The sequence below is a fragment of the Trichechus manatus genome, unplaced genomic scaffold, assembly GCF_000243295.1.
Source record: "Trichechus manatus latirostris isolate Lorelei unplaced genomic scaffold, TriManLat1.0 scaffold00054, whole genome shotgun sequence".
Taxonomy (NCBI): domain Eukaryota; kingdom Metazoa; phylum Chordata; class Mammalia; order Sirenia; family Trichechidae; genus Trichechus; species Trichechus manatus.
In genome coordinates, this window is record NW_004443990.1 from 5,746,522 (window position 1) to 5,767,246 (window position 20,725).

General features: G+C 48.2%; 1 protein-coding gene and 1 non-coding gene across 4 annotated transcripts in view; one reads left to right on the top strand and one right to left on the bottom strand.

Moving 5' to 3' along the window:
• MSI2 (musashi RNA binding protein 2) overlaps positions 1 to 20,725 on the bottom strand; it is a 496,891-nt gene that overhangs the window by 275,090 nt on the left and 201,076 nt on the right. The gene's annotated exons all lie outside the window — the stretch shown is intronic.
• On the top strand, positions 8,844 to 8,914 carry TRNAE-UUC (transfer RNA glutamic acid (anticodon UUC)). Its single transcript has one exon. It is a non-coding gene; the product is annotated as a tRNA-Glu (tRNA).

The window sequence follows — 20,725 nt, forward strand, 5'->3', positions numbered from 1 at the left end:
GGTCACTATAAGTTGGAATCTACTCGATGGCAGTGGGTTTTCATCTCACTCAAGGGTCAGGACTGTGTTTCTTATCGCCAGTATCTGCCATTGTGTCTGCACCTGGTCTGTTTGCAGTAACTGCCTACTGGATGGATCAATGAATAAACATATGACATCAAACTCAACATGTCCTCCTCTCCGTGGGAACCACAGGAGATTTATGGACCTGGTGCCAGAGGCCAAAGGTTCAGGGCCTCATATCATTCTGATGTCAGAGGAGTGAAAGCCACAGCAAATGAGCATAGTCTCTCCCTTCCCATCACCAGGCCACTTACTGCTCTTTTCTAGAAAGTCTGAACAAGGGCTACGGCCCTGCATGGCCTCCCCATCTCCCACCACGTTCTGTCCTGCCGTCTCTCACCTTGATCCTTTCCCACTCCTGCCCCCCAAATAAAGCAGACAGCACTTCAAGAGAAGCTGACAATGACCCAAGTTTAATACAAAGGCAATCTTTAAAATAATCACAAGGCTGTTTTGCCCAGGTCCCAAAACAACACAAACAGTTTAACTTTTGTGCCACATAAATATCCTGAAACTCGAGTTTTGTTCCACACTCGCTAAATGGGGAGAAAAAGATGAAATAGCATAGGCCTGCCACTGCCAGGCTTCTATCCAGCTCTTACAAAGAGGTAGGCATTCTTCTGAGCGACGCAGCAAAACAACCAGTGTGGAGACTGGACTGAAAATTATTTGGTAGCAATTAAAAGGAGCTGCCATAGTTACCCAAAGCAAACAACTCAACACACTCGCCAGGTGCCCGGCAACCACAAAGCAGTGACAGGCAGGGGAATTCTCAAATTATCCTCCCATGGCCCACACAAGGCTCTATCCCCACACACCAAAGCCTAGTTCAAGACACGGTATTAGGAGCAATTAAGGGCCCAATTATTTTCTGGAGTAATGTGGTGGCCAACCTGAGTTATGGGCTGGGCACCCAGACTTCTTGCTCATCACTCAGAGGACGGGAACATGCAGAAAATGAGAGCTGGAGGGGAGCTCCCCATCCACTTACCCAGTGGCTCCCAATCATGATCCTTGTATTCCTAGAGAATAACTCAGCAAGGAAACTTTGCCTGCTTCCAAGTCAACCAAACACTGCACACTGACCCAAAGTCCTTTGCTTTTGACTAAAGCATGGTAATACTGGTTGCCCTAAACCTCTGATGGCCTTTAAGACACACACACACACACACACACACACACACACACATGCATACATATGTACATACATGCATGCCTAAATACACACACACACACACACACACACACACACACACACACAGAGATATAGGTACACACATACACACACATTGTTGGTAGTTGCTAAGTGCCGTTGAGTCGATTCCGACTCACAACAACCCTATGTACAACAGAAAGAAACACTGCCCAGTTCCGTGCCATCCTCATAATCGTTGTTATGCCTGAGCCCACTGTTGCAGCCACTGTGTCAATCCATCTTGTTAAGATGGATATACACATATACAACACACATACACACACATGTATCTGTCTTTGAAACTATGAAGTCAGAATTCATCTGGCTTCCCAATATTTATTTCTTAACTAGTTTTTAAGAGGGAAAAATATTCTTTCACATAGGGCCTACAGGAGAAAAATAATTTAAAAGGAAATTGATAGAGATGCTAGACAACATCCATCATTTCACAGCTGAGGAATCTGAAGCCCTAAAAAGGAAGTGACTTTCTAGAATGTTTCTCAATGAATGTTCCAGGAGACATTTAGTCCTATGAGATGCTCCTTCAGATAAGTTCAGGAAACACTGCCTCTCCCTTAACCTGTGCTTGGAAAATCAGAACACGTATTAGTAGAGTGAAGGCTCTGAGAAGTCCTGCACTTTGGGGAAGGTTTAAATCTGCAGTTGACTACAGTGTCCTTGTGTCGACCAACATCTATCAAGGACTTTGGGAAACCTGGCCTGAGGAAAACATGTCCAGTGTTCCATCCAGAGTCCAGTTCTGCCGAGAAAAGTGGTGAATTGGGGAGGGGTGGTCACTGTGACAACCCATTAAAACTCTAAGCCATGGACCACTACACTGCCCAACCTCTTCTCCCTTCTCTCTCAACAGCCAGGAACTTTCCAAATGAGATGTCAGTAAAGCCACAGGACCCAGGGTGGATGCAGATGACTTTGGTGGGGAAAGAGCATGCCTTGTTCCCATGTCAAAGTGCCTTGGAAGGCTCAGATGAGTCTCCTGCCAAAGATACTTAAATGGTTGAGAATAACCTAGAAGGTAATCATTTGCCTAAAATAAACTCTAACATGATGCAGCCATGGGAACTACATCAACATCTGGCAGTGAAGATTTCCTGATCCGACGTCAGCATGCCTGTAATTTAGTCCCAGTTTTGCTTCTGACCATGGCCTTTGGTTCAACCCTTGACCGAGACTGCGGCTCTGCAGACCCATCTCCCAAACAGAGGAAATCAGCTGAGGGCCCCTTCACTCCCTCACAGAGATGTTATGAGGCTAAAAGTGCTCTGGTCTCATCCTTTCCTGTCTGTGTTTCCGACTGTACCATAAGCTCCCCGCCAAGGGCAGGAGTTGCTCTTAAACAACTTTGTACCCCCGCCAGTAACTAGCTCAGAAATACCTATTATTGCTACTGTTACTAAACGGTGGCACTTGTTTGATGCTTTCATTCTGCTGCCTTGAAATCCCTCATCTTCATAGTGTCTGCTTTAGATGAGAGTTCTAGAAGGGCCAGCTCTGTTGGGTATCTGGTCCACCTTCATATGCAATGAAGAGACACTTAATAAAAAGCTTTCTGGTGATGTATCTACTGCAACTCTCTTCCAATTCACCTTCAGAGCTTTGTCCAAACAGCCCAAAGCTCTTTCAGACATCAGCTTGTGCATAACACTCACACATGGGCATCAGTTGGGATGGGAATGTGTGTATGTGAGTACGCACGTGCGTGTGTACGTGTGTGTGCGTGCACGCATGCGCGCATGCGTGTGTGTGTGTTGGAGAGGGGTCAAATACGAAGTCTTCCCGAGGCCACACAGCAAATCAGCATGCAGCAGGTTCTGCTGAGCACTCCATGCTGCCCTATTTCTCAGAGAATACAAACAGGAGGGCAACAATTCAAAAACACAGTCCTGGGCTCTTCCGCACTGTTCCCGGCACTGCCCTAGTTATCCTGCTGTCTCAGGTCCCCGCTCACCCCATCTCTCAAGAACATCTCTGTTTGTCTTGGACTCACTACACACAAAAACTTAAACACTCGCGGGATGTGGGGAGAGGGAACTGTGCTTGTTTAAAGATGATCTCTCTTTAACGGCCGTAATCTTTAATTCATAACGGTCCCATGAACCAGGCAAGCGGTGGACAAGGGCTGAGAGCCGCCCCTTCCTGCCCCCCGTTTTAGGGTTTTTAAACACAAGCGGCTGTACAGGAAGTTGGTTTTCACAAAAGCAAAAGAGAGAAAAACACGCTAACTCACAAGCAATGGTTTCAAGCCCCTCATTTCCAGTCTTGTTACTGCTGCCAAATGGACCCACCATGACCACAGCTGCCTGAGTATAAGTTGGGGGGCAGGGGATTCCCTGCATTATTAAGGGGGTGACCACAAAACCATCTTTTGTGCAAAGTTACCAGACAGAGAGTTTCATATTCGAGCAGCAATAGACAGCTCGCTGTAGTGTAAAAGAAAAGGAAGCTCTAACCCAGGCCCCAGCGCCACAGAAGAGGCTTGAGGCAGAAACTCGGTCACTGAACATCTGTGCGCCTAAACACGTGCTCGGCACTTTACAAGAGCTTGGCAAGGTCGGTGGAGAAACCAGGCTCTCGGAGGTTACTTCCTAGCCTCAACGTCATACAACTAGCGATGGCAGGACTAGGGTACGGCCAAGTCTTCTAGTTCCACTGCAGGAACAGCGGGCAGGCAGGGCCCCCACTGAGAGATCAGGTGTATCCCCCAGAGGGAGCCCCACAAACATCTGCCTTCCTGGTCCATAGCGCTGGACTATCCACTCTGCTGGCTTCAGCTGGTAATGGGTTCAAGGGCCACATAGGCTACTTAGCTGAGAAGAACCACACTAGTCCATGGCCACCACCACAGGTTGAAGTGGATCTCAAAAAGCACGCCATTGGTAGCTCTAAGGAAAGGCGAGGCTGGCTGGAACCACTCGCTCCTCACTGCCACTGAAAACGGTACCTGGAAGCACGTGGCTTGACACGTGAAGAAGGGTATCTGATTCTCCATAGTTCCTGGCTGTCTCACGGGCCACCAAACACATGTACCAATAGTGGTTGGGGCCGAGGCTCCTTCAGCTCAGTAATGTCCTTAGGGAAGTTTGCTGAAGATCCCACAGAGCTCCTCGGGGGAGACACCTCAATGCTCAGCCCACTGGGTGGCTGCTTTTTCACCGGGGGTTACCTCCTGTGAATGGGGTTCCCCTCTGGGTACTGGCCTTGGCAGGCAACAGCTGAGTAAGAGAACTCAGGGCCATGCAGTGCTTTCTGCTCATCACAGGAGCCCATCCAACTAGTGATTTTGGATAGGAAGATAAAGGCATGAGCCCTGGGGTCAGACACCCTCAGTGTGGATCCTGGCTCTGCCAGTTCCCAGCTGTGTGACCTCACACAAATCACTTAACCTCTCTGTGCCTTCATTTCCTCACATCACTCCATATATGGAGTCCCTGGGTGGCGCCAATGATTAAGCACTGGATTATTAACTGAAAAGTTGGCAGTTCGAACCACAGGTGCCTTGGAAGACAGACCTGGTGATCTGCTTCCAAAAGGTCACAGCCTTGAAACCCCTACAAAGCAGTTCCACTCTGTAACACACGAGGTTACCAAGAGTCAGAACTGATTCGACAGCAACCAACAACAGTAACAATAAGGTGGGGGTAATTAAATGAGTTAACACGGAAGAGCACGTGGCACAGGACATGCGCTCTACAGAGGTGAATGTCTGTGCTGCTCTTGCTGCTGACCTGATGCTGGAGTCAAGCTTCTTGCTTTGCCCCTCTGTGAGGCTTTGAGATGAACAAAGAAAATCAAGTGTCCAATGACACCACTGACTCCTCACCACACAGCACGTCTTAGGGATATGGTTCAAGACCAAGTCACCAGCCTCCAAATGGAGCCTGTAGTGTTCTCCACCTGGACAGCAAGACAAGGGACAGCAAGCCTCACGGACTGTCACGAGATGCCCTGAAAATCAAGAAGGTGGCATTGCAGGGAAGTGATTACAAGCAGACGAGTAACAACCCTGGGTCAGACCCCGCCCCTCGGCCAGGCCTGGTCAGGCAGTGCTGTCCCACGTTCTGCCATGTGGACTCCTTCTCCTGTGTGAGGTTAGACCCTGCATCCAAATCCCAGTTCCACCACTTCTTAGCTGTGTGAGTTTGGGGGCAGGACAGGATCCCCTCCAGTTCCTTATTGGTAAAACAGGGATGATGACGGCACTGCCCGGTATAAGAAACAGGGTGGTTATGAGAAACAGGTAAGAGGATGCATGCAAAGCGCTTCACTCGGCGCCTGCCATATTGGAGGTGTTAAACAAATGGTAGTAATTATTATCATTGCAAAAATGAAAGAAACCAGGCCTTCCCTCTTTAAGTTAGAACCATCTTAGAGAGAAGCCTTTTCAAGTACAAGGTCCTCTCTCTCTCTCTTTTTTTAAAGTCCAGAGAACACAGTCCATGTTTAATCATCCTAATCTACAGGGAATGAAGATGAGCATATGGACCGGGAAGACCACTGCAATCACCTGGCTGCCCCTCAAGCGTCTGTGACGCACAGGTCAGGGTCTCTGGCCCAGCGTGGGACACACACAGACAGGAGGCAGAAGGTCTGGTTTCTAGTCCTGGTTCTGCTGCTCTTGGGAGAAGTGGTCCTGGGCAAGCCACTTCCTCTCTGTGAGGAATGGAGAGGGTTTCCTGTGGTCTCTTCCCAGCCGACAGTGTGTCATCTGTTCCCCCTCTGGAGAACAGGGTCCCTATTCTCCTGGTGGAGTCCCTGGGTGGTGCAAATGGTTAATGTGCTTGGCTGCTAACCAAAAGGTTGGAGGTTCAAGTCCACCCAGAGGCACTTCAGAAGAAAGGGCTAGTGATCTACTTCTGAAAAATCAGCCACTGAAAACCCTATGGGGCACAGTTCTACTCTGACACACATAAGGTCATCAAGAGCCAGAGTCAACTAGATGTTAACTGGTTTATCCTTCTGGTGAGGGGGAACAAAGAGCCAAAGTGAAGAGGGCCTGACCCTTCCAGCCACATCTGGAAGGAAACATATTTATTTCCCTCTGTGGCAAAGTTCAGACACCAGCTGGATAAGCCTCCACTGAGCATCTGAGGACATTTACAAGGTCTGAAGCTGGAAGCCCTACTATGTCTTCTAACTGGAGCCTGATGAATGAGGGTATAGCCAGAGGTGCCCATCTTCAGAGCTGATGGACTGGGGGACATGGAAGGGCTGCTCTTCAAGAAAGCAAAGAGAAGGGGACGTCACTGATGTAATGGTCAGCAAAGCTGGGAGGGACCAGAGCTTCTCATTGTCACAACTCCTTGCCCCAATCCCTGGTCCCCCGATGTTCTTCTTCCCCACGGCTTCATTTTTGTGACCAGACAGCCAACTGATGGAAATGCCAGATGGTATCCTGTCCCTTCCCTCCTTTTGAAAGGGCCCAGGCTGCCTCTGCTGGGCAGCAGCTGTGAGGAGTTTTAAAGACTGTTGCTTCACAAGGCCATGGAAGGAAGCCAGCCAGGCTGGATGGCTGTGCCCATTGCACTGTCATTCCTGAATCACACGTGTGCTTTCCTACACACCTGCATCTCCAACTTCTCACCTTCAGTCTCAGAGAGCAGCAAAGAACCAAAGCAATTTTCTCTGCTGGCCTCTGAGCAGAGGTACAAGCAGGCAAGAATGAGATTAGAAGCCTGTTCTCGGTGAAGAGCCAGCAACAGCGAGTAGTCCTCTGCTCTTCGAAAAAAGGCTGGCACTCGGTGCCATGGAAATATCACAGAACAGAGTAGAATGGAGATAACTATACTCAGGAGACCCCTAGGAGCCCACCTGGGGCGGATCAGCCCACCATTTCAGAAATAACAACCAGTTCTTTGAAGGCGCCTTCCTCAAACACCATCACTCACATCTGCTGATTAGCTAAGGATCTCATTTCTGCATTTCAGGACAGGATTATCTACCGAAGAGATGGCAGCGTCTCCGCAAAATCCCTATCTTAAACGCACACACACATGCACGCGTACCCCTACACACTCACACATGCACGCGCTCGAAACTATACAATGGACATTCCTGTCTTGCAGACAGTTTCAAGCATTCCTAGTTCAGGAGTACTGGGATCTAGCTAATGGCAAAGGAAGCTCAATTAGCTCCCAACACTTTGCTCCTTCTGGACATCTAACTACACCTTTGTACCATCCATCCTCTTGATCTGAACCCAGGTTTTTAACAACTGAGCAAGCTTCAATTGAGTCCAAGGAGAACTAACAAAGGGGAATAGAAACACCACCCCACCCACCTGGGCAGCTGACTAGCCCCATGTTTAAAAAACAAAACAAAACACTGAGCCAGCTCATCCAAGCTCCCCCTTCTTTTCAGGAAAGGATAGAAGAAGGGGTGAAAAGTTTGGGGAAGGTAGAAAGCCTGGGAAGACAAAATACTATATTATTTTCTCTGAGTATATCGGAAAGCATATAAATGCACAGAAGACACAATGTATGGTGATTCACCAAAATGATACAAGCAAGCACGGGGTGGGGTGGGAGGGGTAATTGTTCAGAGACATGTCCTTCTCTATAAGGTTTTAATTTTTCCCAAGGAGACGGACTTTCTGAGCTACTTTATGTAATTTAAGAGTTTGTTTGTTTGTTTTTTAAACTGGGGAATGCCATTTCCAGTTGCTGCTTTGCCACAGAAGGAAATAAATCTTCTTCCTCCCTCCCATTTTTCATTTTGAAGAAAGAAGAGAAAACCGTGTTCCCCTCCGATGCTGAATTTGCTGAAGGTCAAATTCTAGTGCCTATAATCTTTGATAATGTCTCTATAATTTACTATTTTTTTACAGGCTCTATAGCTTTTAATAGCAAACGCGAGTAATTTTTCACTGTTCATTTGCAGCCCGGGAAGGGAAAAAATCTGTCATGTCTGATGTGTCTGAGCGAAAATACTTCATTTTCCTTTGTAGTCAGTGAGTGAACTAAAAATTACTTCTTGCAAATAGATGCATATGTTTGTAATGGACACATAACGTATGTGTCTATGATCAAGTCCAAGGAAAAAGAGAATAAAACCAAGATAGCTCCCCAGACAGGGGTCAACGGCACCCACTAACAGAGCTTCATTTTATTAAATGTATCTGTTTTTGAGACACTGCTGGTCTACAAGGTCAGAGTTTTCTTGGGTCATCAACCAATCAAAAAAAAAAAAATCTTAGTAATCCCAGTCCTTCATATATGTGAAGAAAATTCCAAAGCGGGGAAGATCCATCACTCTGGGGCTAGGAACCAGGACGGGGTGGAGAAGAGCTGAAGGTGAAGATCAAACCAGGAGAGAATATGGTGGCTCCGTCTGTCTGAAGAGCGGCCTCATCCAAACCTTGAGTAGGTTTGGTTGAGTGCATCTATACACTCATACACGGCATTATTGTGCCCTCGGGTGAAACAAGGACCATGTTGGAAGGATGTTCAGGGTGGGTAGATGTTAGCACATCATGGAAAGAGCACTGTCCTCAGAGTCAGATATGTGGGTTTCAACCTAGCTTGGCCTTCAGCCAACACAACAGCAATGCCCTTAATGATGATGAGAGGCAGTGGTGGTTCAGGGGGAGAATTCTTGCCTTTCATGCAGGAGACCTGGGTTCAATTCCTAGCCAATGCACCTCATGCAAAGCTACCACCCATCTTGCTTGCATGTTGCTATGATGCTGAACAGATTTCGGCAGAATTTCCAGACTAAGGAAGCCCTGGTGATCAGCCAGTGAAAACCTGTAGATCACAACAGACTATGTGCAACTGATCACTGGGATGGCACAGGACCAGACAGTGTTTCATTCCATTGTGCATGGGTCACCATGAGTCGGGGGCTGTCTTGACAGCAGCTAACAATAACGAGGAGGAATATTTAACATTTACTGAGCCTTACTACATATGTGTCAGACACCATGCTAAGCACTTTACATGCATCATCCTGTGTGATCTTACTCCACTCCTGTGAGAAAAAGCCTACCAGCATCCCCACTTTGCAGATGAGGAAACAGGCTCAGAGAGGTTACACAGAGATCAGTCCAAGGTCATGAGCTAGTAACTGGATAACGACACCATGATCATGCCCCTTTAACTCCTAAGCTTCGTTTTCTTCCGTTCGCCTGGTTTTGAGGCTTCTAGAGACTACAAAAACTAAAGTCCTTGTAAAAACAATCAAGCGTTACCCAGAAGAGAATGAACGTCCCTTCCGAGAGCAATGAGCCCTTGGCTGTGACATCCAGGGGCAAGTGCGCCTCTGTCCCATGAAAGTTCTAAGTAAGATGGCGCTCACAAGGCTGGTCTGGATCTTACAGTCACCCCTCACACTTCCCCACACCTCCCTGGCTTTACAGAACAGGGGGCCAGCAAGGGATTTTTGTTGTTAACAGCTTTGACAGCAGAAATCCATGCTCCCTGCCGTCATGTTGTTCTAATGGGGGCGAGGGAGATGGAAGGAGAAACCTGTTCCACACGGCCACAGGCAGGCTCCCTGCCAATACCCGCCACACACCAGCTTCCCGTTCATTTTGCCTCATGGATGGTTTTTAAAGCTTTTTAATTGTCCTTAATAAATTACCTACATGTGCACAATTGTTACAATAGTTTCATTAATTTTTCTCAGCGCATCTAAGCTGTTTATCACAGAAGTGTGAATGGAAAAGAAAAACATGTCAGGCGAGCTCTTTCTCACATACTCTGGGCTCAGGCAAATTAACGCTTATGGGATTGCTTTCCCGCACCACACACAATTAGGGACGTATTTATTTCATCCTAGCAAAGCGGCATTCAGCAAGGTCAGAGAGCGGTGTGCCCAGACAGCCCTGGAGCGGCCACTGAGGAACCGGCCCTCGAATGCCTGTCTCATGTTCAGTAACTGGTAACTTTATCTCCATGCTTCTCCAGCTGAAGTCTAAACTGATGGTCTTGGGTGCTAACAACCTGCTCCAAATCAACTAGGGGGAGGCATGTCAGTAATATTTCAGATGACGTGCTTCTTGGTAGTTGAGGTTTTCGACCAGACGCGAATTGTTGGCGGTAGGGAGTGGGGGGGAAAATGATGGCCCCAGTGATATTCTGAAAGAGCCACGCAATGTGGTTACAGAGCAACAAGTGGCAGAGAACGCAGATGCTGGGGCCGTGCGATCAGCAGTTGATCATCTGGCCGTGGAGGAGCTGTGGGCAAAGGGAAAGGGGCTCCTGGAAGCTTGGCTATAGAACCTGAGCCTGCTAAAGACACTCCATACACTTACCATCTGACTGAGAGCTTGACTGGACAACTGGGTCAGCAGCCTTACTCACATGACAGCAGGAGCCCAAGCCTCAGGCAAAACACGGATGGGGCCCTCCACAACCCGTCCACTCTGTTCAGGGGTGTCCCTTCCAAAGCAGGGGTCTGTTTAAAACTGAAACTGACGCAGCTGGCCTCGGAGTTGTTAATGTTATGGTTCACTTCCTTGGAGTAAATGGATTTTTTGAATTCAGCTTTCATGAATCAATCTAGCATCAAAGCATATGCAGGTACAGGTATACAATAAAGTCCAAAGCCTTTGACAGCTCCTCAAGCCCTGCCCCAACCTGACCTTAGTCCTTTGTCCCAGAAAGACTCATTTCTTTCCACACCAGATTATCTGTCGTTCCCCTAACACACTGTGCCTTTTGCCCATGTGGGTTCCCTCTGCCGGAAATGTTCTTCCCGTTTTCACCTGTTCCATCAGACTCCTACTCACCCTTCAAAGCCAGTGCTTTCTGTCCCCCAGATGGAGCCATTCATAATCAATGATGTTCCTACAGCATGTGGGCGCATCTCTTTTACAGCCTAGTGGGCATTTTAAGAATATTCCCTGAGTTGAACTGGTGGTCAACCTTTTCTCTAGCTAGTGTTCCTCAAGGTGTCAAGGCACCTCTGCTGAGGCCTAAAAAACTCGCCTCCAGGGAAAAGCCATTTTCTATGTGCTTGGCACCACTGACATTGAGACCACATGGGAAATGGTGGCAGAAGATGGTGCAAGGATGGAATATCCCACTCTCCTTGCAATAGGTCCTTTGTTTCTTAAAAACCTTTGTCACTTCCTAGCACACTAAGAATAAATCCAAACTCCAGACCAACGCTTAGAAAGGCCTGCGTGATCTGGCTCCATCTCCCTCTCTCACCTCCTCTCCCATCACTTGCTTGCTGCCTTGCTTATTGTCCTCCAGCTCCAACACCCTTCCTTCTGTTTCCTGAACTCACCAAGCTCATTCTTGCCTTGGAAGCTACACAGGCTGTGTCGTCTGCCTGGGAAAGCCCATCCCTGGGTGGCTGCATGACTTCAGAGAGGCCTCCGTGTCCACTCTATCTAAATTCGCATCCTTATACCCGACTCCCCAGTGCCTCTCCACCCTAACACTTGGCTCCATTTTCTTCTTTGCCCTGATCATCATCTGTAAGTAGCATGCTCGTTTGTTTCCTTGTTTATGGTCAGACTCCCCACTTTGTTTGTAATTACAAACTTCACAAGAGCAAAGAGCTTGCTGTCTTATTCACTCTGTATCCCCACCACCCAGAAAAGTATCTGGTACATAGTAGGCGCTCCTACATATATGTCTTAGGAATGAACCAAATTCAGATGCAGAACAAATTCTGGTCCCCTAAGCTCCTAAAGAAAGGCCCTACATTCTGGAAAAGGTAAACTACAAGGAGCTGTTTTAGCTGTAGGAGTCCCAGGAAACATGGAGGAACCAGGAATACTTTGGACTTGGGGGAGACGCCTCCGGGGAGCAGTGGTAAAGACTCAGCATTAATTAACAAAAACTGGTTGCATGTTAATATATGCTGCCTCCTCCTTAAACAGCTTATGAACACTATAATTTTCTTCACTAAAACCCTGCCTAACAGAACCGACTCCCCTAATTATAGACGTTTGTATGCATTATAATCTTTATACAATTAAACCTACTTAAAAGAGTAACTGATTAAATGCCCCCTTGCCCTGTCACTAACCCATCCCTCTCCTATCCACTACCACCAAGAAAACACACAAAAAAAAACCCAAAAAACACACAAAGGTGCTGAGATCACCAAGTTGAGTTGTAGACAGACAAAAATCCCAGGAAATTGAAATTCAGGCTGGCATCGGACTTTGTAGCTACAGGGGGTAAAGTCAACTTTCAACTTCAAACCCCAGCATCTGACAGCTCGCATCTGACTGTAATGTCAAATAAAAGGCTTGCATGTATCTTACAAAATGTCTCATTTCAGGAGCAAACATCCTCCCTGGCACAATTCATCCCCAGACACGAAAACAAGGGTTGGTGACCGAAGGAGGCTTTTCTGGGATCATCTCCTAGAAATTTCACAAACGCATTCCTGGCCTAGGGGTATTTACCAGGAAGTCGGCAGGGACTCCTCCGGAGCCAGGCAGGTTTAACTGATAAATCTCTCTTTGGGACACTGATGGTACATCCTGGGGAAAACATACAGCGTGGAATTTTTATGAAAAAGGCCCAAACATCAGCTACTCCTCTGTTAACAGCCCTCTTTTGGGAATGCAGCGTTATAGGGAGGAAAAGGGGCATCGTGTTCTGTCAACAAGAGCTGAAACCGGTCCTCCTCTTTCAAGTAGTAAAAGGGCCCTGAGCACAAAGCCGTGTTATATGAACCCCTGAAAAGCAGGTGCTTCAAAAGCAGAACAGGCAGAGAGGCTTAATTACAGTCGCGGAGGGGACCCGCCTCTTCAGGGCCTTCTTATCACTCTAGATGTGCCTTGAGAAGCACATCTAGTGTGGTAACCAGAGGGCGAGTCAGGCAACCAGAATCATCCCTCCTGCTCTTCCAGGACAAAGCTCCCCAGCACGGAGGCAGGAGAGCTGCTGGGCAAAGTCCACTTCTCCACTCTGAGCCCGTCTTCTTGTCTGGGAACTGGAGGTGATAACAGAACCCGCCTCCTAGGGCTGCTGACAGGCCCTGAAGAAGCCCCATGAATAGTTGCCATGATTATCTGGCAAAGGATGCCTGGCTATTTGTCAGGAATTCTGTGAGGTCACTCAGGCCTTGGCAATGCTTGGCCCTGAAAGGCCCCTTAAGTCCCTCCCAAGACTTGAAAGTAGACGACTGTGTTTGTGGAGGGGGCAGGGGCAGGAATCAGCAAGCACTTAGGTTCTCCCGTTTCTTTTCCTGTCTTCTTCCCTGGCTCTACCTCTTACCCATCCTCCCATGAAGACAAAATGGACGCCAGCTGCAGTTCTTGAAGCGTCCACTAGGGCATTCGACAGACCCGCCATCAGATTTGTGGGAGCAAGCAGCCTCAACAGGGTTTTTCGGTGAAGAAGAAAGGAAAATGGCATTGGCTGAAGTTTACTAGGCCCATGCTGGGCACGTCACCCTGGGTTTCCAATCCATCCTCACAACAAGCTTATGAGGTAGGAACAATCATTATCCCATTTTGCCTCTAAGGGAACTGGGAGACACAAGGACACATAGCTAGCTGTCACAATGTCTAGCCTCCAAATAAGACTCATCCAGTCATAGGCCTGCCTCACAAGGGTGGATCAGCTGAATTCAGATGGGGGACAGGAGACGTGGGTTTAAGTGTCAGCTCAGTTCCTAACTTGCTTTTTGACCTCAGGCAAGCCAGTCCCCCACCAAGGCACTGAGTTCTCCCATCTGTAAAATGGGGTTGGCCCTTCCACTTCCGTTCTGGGAATCCATGAGTCACAAGTTGTAGGTGTTTCCCACCGCCAGCAGCTTTTCTGCAGGGCAGCCGGCAGACAACTTCCTTAGGCCTTTCTCAGGGTGGCTGGGGTTGGGGTGGGCGACCGAGGAGAGGTAGTTCCTGCCTGAGCCAAGTGTGCCCAGCACAGCTGCCAGGAAGTCTCACCAGTCAGCACCAACAGCTGCTGCCACAGAACACGTGGCACCAACAGAGACCCACTCAAGATGCCGCTGAATTTCGGGGATGGCTGGAGAACATGAGCAACCAAGAAAAAGTAGGAATCCAGAACCTTCAAGGGGCCCTTCTCCTCATCGATGGCTTAAGCCATAAATAAGTCACCTGAAGCCAAGAGGCCCCACCGCAGCCCATACTCCCCTCAGCCCCAGTCAGGAGTCTGGTTGCATTTTCCAGTCATGGGCAGCTCCTTGGCTCCACATAAGCCTGTGGCACAGCCAGCCAGGTGGACAGAGAGGCCGCCAGAGGTACTGAGCTGTCCCAGAGGCCCCTGAAGCCCCAGGCACCGCGTTCCCTGTTTCCCCAGTACTGGGAAGGTACAGGTCAGGCGGAGGTGAGACCTGACCTCTCTGAGGTTGGTTTAAAGAATACGAGTCTTCCCATCACTGCCTTTCCTCACCCCCTCAAATTCTGATGAGGGCAATTTTCAGGAGCATTCTCTGGCTCGCCTGTCCTCGGGGAAGAGTCTGAGCATCAAATTTCCGGCACCGTCTGCCAGAGATAGCCCAGGCCACACGAATACCGACTGGAGATGCCATTGCGTACACCTGCTGGGAAGAAGGGAAGGGGTCTGTGGCCCCAAGCCAGTGCTGTCTTCCTCACCCTCACCCCACCCTGTTCTCTGGGTCTTGCAGATTCTTTTCAACATTCTCTCTCAATTTTCATCCAGTCTCAGCTTGAGAAACAGAACCCAGAGTTGGAGGTTGTTTCCCACGAGAAGAAACCCACTGAGGAGGGGCCGGTGGAGAACAAAACGTCCGTTTCTTCTGGGAAGAAGAGGGGTGGCTGACTGAAGAGGCTGCACAAACCCTACAGAAGCCAACGAGCCCCACGCTGTTTAAGGAAAATAAACTCCAAACAAAAACCTCTCCAAGTTCTGAATCTTACCACAACTCTCCCTTTACTGAAGGTATTTGTGCTTGAAAACCAAGAAGGTAAATGTATCCAAAAGGTTCATCAAAAAGTTGGCTGTGCTGACTTGTAATGCCATGAGCACAGCAGAGGAGTCTATTTCAAACATGGAGACAGTTCAAGGGAGTAGACTGGGGTACAGGGCAGTGATGTTCACTCGGATCCCTGCACGCTGGCATCCTCCCCCCAGAAGCTGCCCAGTTGTCAGCCACAGCTAATGGCGAAAGAAACGCCTGCCGTTATCAGCTTTCCCCTAAACAGACAATTATGAAAACATTTACTACTGTTCCTGTGCACCTACTGTGTGCCAGGCAACAGGGTAAGTATGTCCCATGTCCCAACTAATCAACATAATGCACTTTATGAGGCTGAAATTATATGAATAAGTTTAAATAACAGCAGAGGGAAGGGAAGGGAAAGACCTGGCTAAGAAAGAAGGAAAAAGAAAGCAGCCCCGACTGGACATAGCTTCTGTGCTAGGCTTCACATGGGGACTTTGTTTCATAGGATCTCCTTTTACTGAAGACGAAACAGAGGTGCTGAGAAGTTCAAAGACTTACAAAATTACTCAGACCTGAAGCTGAGATTCAAACCCAGTTGCACCTGACTACAAAGGTCTATCTGGATGCTGCGATACGTTTATACGCCTCTAAAAAAACCTGCTGTTATTTGTTCTTAGGTGCCCTCGAGTCAATTTCAACTCATAGCAGCCCCAGGTGACAGAGCAGAACTGCCCCATAGGGTTTCCTAGGCTGTAATCTTTATAGGGGCAAGTCGCCAGGTCTTTCTCCCATAGAGCTGCTGGGTGAGTTCGAACCTCTCACCTTTCTCAGTTAGCAGCCAAGCGCTTAACCGTTTGTACCTCCAAGGCTCTAAAAAACCTACTTCCCTACAGTTAACACCAGCCAGCCCAGCGCAGGCTGCAGGGTGAGTGACACAGGCTGCAGGGAGTGGAGACACTTCCCAAGGGGGTTTGAACAGGTTCACGTCTGACTCTAGGAGCAGCAAGGTGGGCAGCCAGGCTTCACCCATACACAAAAGCTGAAAATTAGTGCCAAATGTCTTTAAAGGAATCAGCCTTGGGCCCTGGGTGGGGGGGATGGGAGCCTCTCTTTTAATGCAGACCTACTGAGTGAGAGGCTAGTGCACTCACCCACGTCTTCTAGGGGGCAGGAGGCCTCCCGGAGCCGCGGGGCCCCTCCCCCTCCCTGGTCTGCCATCTTGTCCACATGAATCACCAAGACCAGGCAGGAGTGTGGGTGGTTCTGCAAACACATCCTCGTCAATGGAAACAAAATACAAAGACTCTGTCCTCCCATTAGTGGGCTACCGGCGTCACTGCCTCCTACAAAGGACAGTGCGGCCTGAAAAACATCCATCTGCTAAGCATGGTGAGGTCCCCTCCCATGGCAACAGCAGCAGGGGGCAGTGTTGACGGGAGCAAGCCAGGCAAGAGCCACAGCCCCCAGCCCGAGGTGGCCTGGGCCTGAAGCCAGCTCTGAGCCCTAGGCCCCTATCTAGGCTTGTTTCCTCAGGAGAACGAGAGACTTTCCAGGCCCACTCCCTCAAAGGTTCCTCAGCTTTCAAATTTCAGAGATGCCAACTCTCCAGGAGCAGATAAGGGTAGCTACAGCCCCTTCCCCCAAAGCCCATGCCCCCTAGGCCCTCATTCCTCATCTGGGTGGTGGGGAATTCCCATCCACACCAACACACAGAAGCCCATAAACAAACACACACACACTAGATTCAGTACATGAAGTGTGTGAGCCGCACAGACTGCTATTCATTAAGGGCCTGCGGCCTCCTGCCAAATTATAAATAGACTGGCTCATTTTTAAGACGATCAGCTCTTCAGCAAAGGTCCCTGGCCTTTAGCAGTGGTGTGAGTCCTGCCTCCTCTTAACCTCTTTTAGCGAGATGCTCGACAGAGAGCTCAGCTCTGACCTATTCGAGCCAGCTAAGTGTACATACACACACACACACACACACACACACGCGCGCGCGCGCGCGCGCGCGCAAGCACACATACTCCAAACCCCGGGTACGACTGTCTGATAAACAGCATCTGACTGATGCTAAGCCTAGAGTTACAGGGTCCAAAGGGGTCTCCAAGTCATAGGATTGACAAATACAAAGCTGTTTAAAAAGGAATGAGGGGCATGGCTTCTTATGCCCCCACAAGCACTTGGTGGATGGACGCGGCTGGCTTTTATCAAGCTCACTTCTCAGACCTCTATTAGTGCAAGGTGGACCCGTCACCACCTCTACAGCTCCCAATTCAGAACAAGCCCTGCCTACCCACCCTTCCAAGCACAGTTCAAACTGTCTAGCATGGTGAACGTCCAATCAAAGGTGATTCGTGGTTGAAATAACCATCTAACTTAACTCTGGGGGGATAAGAGAGTGTAGACCACTCACCCTCACCACACGCCATTATCGAGGAGACCTCCTCATGGTATTGAGTCTCAGTCAGAATGGACTCCTACCCCAAGCATCACAGGCCCAAGTTTACAGTGTGGTTCTAATTACAGGAGACAGGCATCCACACATCCATTCCTTTATCTTGTATTCAACCCCATTCATGGCATCAATAACATATGAAAAGCATTTATATGCTAGGGAATCAGGCATGCTTGGATCCCTTTACCCACCGGGTTATAAACCTTCAATTTCTCTTTATTGCTTCAACTTTTCCCTCTGGCATTCATACGCTAAATCAAATTTTAGCCCGTTCCCTTAGAATCCTGGGAATCTACCTATCTGTCAGATTCTTGGGAAATGGTCCAAAGTCTGGTCCTTCTACTCCACTGTGAGTTCTTTGGGACAAGGACCATTTCCCTAGTACCTAGCATAGGATCTGCAGGTAGCCACCCTCAATAATATTTGATGAATCAGTCATCTCAAGGTAGGTCTTTGTAATACTAATGAGGAAGGCTTGGGTTGGCCCAACTCTTTTCCCCAAAACACACAACCTCTATCATCAGTCAGGGAGACATTTCTGCTGGACTCTCTGAGTCCTCCAAGTCAGGCTAGGCCATAATTTGATAGAAAATCCTGCAATCCAGGTTGAGTGCAAATCCCCATCCATATCTACAAACATCTCTCAGCCTCCAAATCTGTAAAATCCAGTAAATCATATAGTTTTGATCAGAGCAACCATAAATTGCTAGAAAAGCTGAGATGCCCTCAGCAGCAACCAGCAGTACAGACAGCTGTGACTCAAATCATGTCTTGGGGAACTGATACCTAATGAGGGTACCCTCTACTTCAGCAGGTCCTCAGTGACTCAACCCAACGAACGTATGAACATAGAATACAACTTTCTCTAACCGAAGAGCTACAACTCTCGGGCCCCGGACTCCAGAATGAACTGGCCTTTCCACAGAGGTGACTTCTGCCATCTCCCCTGCTCCTCTGATTAAGCCCCTCACCTCAACCCATTTCCATTTCTCTCTCTAAAATATTATATCTTTTTAATTCTTTAGGAGGAATGTTCTGTTTTCTCAACCAAACTGTGGCTTTCGAAATAGCCCTGACCTTCCTGCTCCTCCCTCCTTGTCACAGAGCAACAGAATACTGAAATTAAATTGATTCCCGCTATCAGTACTCTGCATCTGAGCGATTATGCCCAGCCACCAGGAAAGTCAGCTTTCTGCTCCATCCCCATGAACAGACACCCTGTTGCTAAATCCAACCCCAAAGGCTCAGAAAGGAGGGGATATAGGAAGAGGGGGTAACTGAAGGGTACAGGTAACAATTTATGGCCCCCTTGTCACTGTGGTCTTATCTCTGTGGTCAACCCCTTCTGAGAAATGGCGCCCGTTACTGAACCCCTGGGAGGGTGCCCCCCGGGACTCGACCGTTTGGGACAGGTGGCCCAGCTGGGGAATGGAAACAGTGCTACAGAAAGCTGGTCTTGCCTTTTGTCAAGTCACCAACCAGGCGTATCAGCTCAAGTCAACTTGCCTGCCTCAAACCACCTCTACTGGGGAAAGAGCAGGGAGGTAGAGGTTGCAGGGAAGAAGTGAATGCTAAACATCCTCAGAGAGGCCCTTCCATAACCACCCAACCTAAATTAGGTCCCCTTCTCCCTCTCATAGAACACACTGTGCTTTCCCTTCAAAGCATCTATGACAATTTGCAATTACGTGTGTGTGTCTGCATATGCCTGTGTGCCTGTGATTACCTGTTGAAGGTCAGTCTCCCCCAAGAGGGCCTGGACCATGACTGCCTTCCTCCCCACACTATCCAGTACTCACTAAACATTTACAGAATAAGTAAGTAGAAAAAAAAGAAACAACTTATGGTATATTACTAGAAATAGGATACTAACTTATTTTTGGTTGGGCCTCCTTGGGAATTATTTGGTCCACACTAGATAGAGAATTAAAAAAAAAAATTTGCCTTCAGATTGACTCCAAATCATGGCAAGCCCATCTGCGTCAGAGCATAACTGTGCTCCACAGGGTTTTCGGTGGCTAATTTTTCAGAAGAAGATCGTCAGGCCTTTCTTCTGAGGTGCCTATGGGTGGACTTGAACCACCAACTTTTCGGTTAGCAGCTGAGCATGTTAACCATTTGCATCACCCAGGGATTCTAACGCAGAGAATAGACTACATGAACTCAGAGGACTCTCTTTTTCTCCTTACCCCATACTTAACTTATTTTTGTCTGGGTAATAGGTTCAGCAGCCAGAAAAATGTATCCTTGCCCCATAACAAAGAAAAGGCAGAGCCAAAGATAAAAGTTTAAACAAAAGCCACACTGCAGTGAATACTGGAATTCTACCTGGCAGCCCATCAAAAATATTCTTCTCCTTCTCTCCCCACCCCTCATGCATGTCTCCCCAATTCAGTTCCAGCCCATGGCCATGACCACCACAGTCTTGCTGTTGAGCCCCTCCCCGAGTTGGAGTTCAAGTTTTGGCCTGGCCCAAGTTCATTATTGGCATCAAAGAGGTCTGGCTCATCGGGTTATCTTTTTGATGAGCAGGGAGCAAAAGCCAAGAGACTTCATTCATTTATTTCTACCTCACTTTGTTCCAAAACGGATTTGAGGTGTCTTACAAAAATACCAACAACATGATAAAAATAGATGAAGAAATGAGCTAGAAGGGGAAATCAAATAATCCAAAAGTAAAGTTACTACCCAAAAATATACATCATAATTGATAACGGTATTTGCAAAAGAGGTAATATCCAAATGCCTCCTTTCCCAAATTCCAGTCTCAAAGGGAAGATCAGAAATATTTCTGCTGAGATTCAACAGACACTAGACCAACTACACAAGTGTCTCGCCTCAACCTTGGGGATTCATCAACAATGCACACACCAGGCTCCAGGCTGCAAGTGTCTCTGATGCCCTTGAATCCGATGTCAAATACCTCTCAGCTGGGGAGAGGCGAGTTATTGGAGTCAACCCAGGCGAAGGGACAGAAAGGGTAGGGGAAATGTTTCTTCTAAAACCTGAGCACTGTCAGCACTCACTTCTGCTTGCAAAATAACTATGTCTGACCTTGGGCAGGACTAGATGCTCTCCTTGGTTCTTCCAATTCTAAAATTTTTATGATTTTATTATTCCCATTTGTCATATTCAGAGGGGTGAGTATT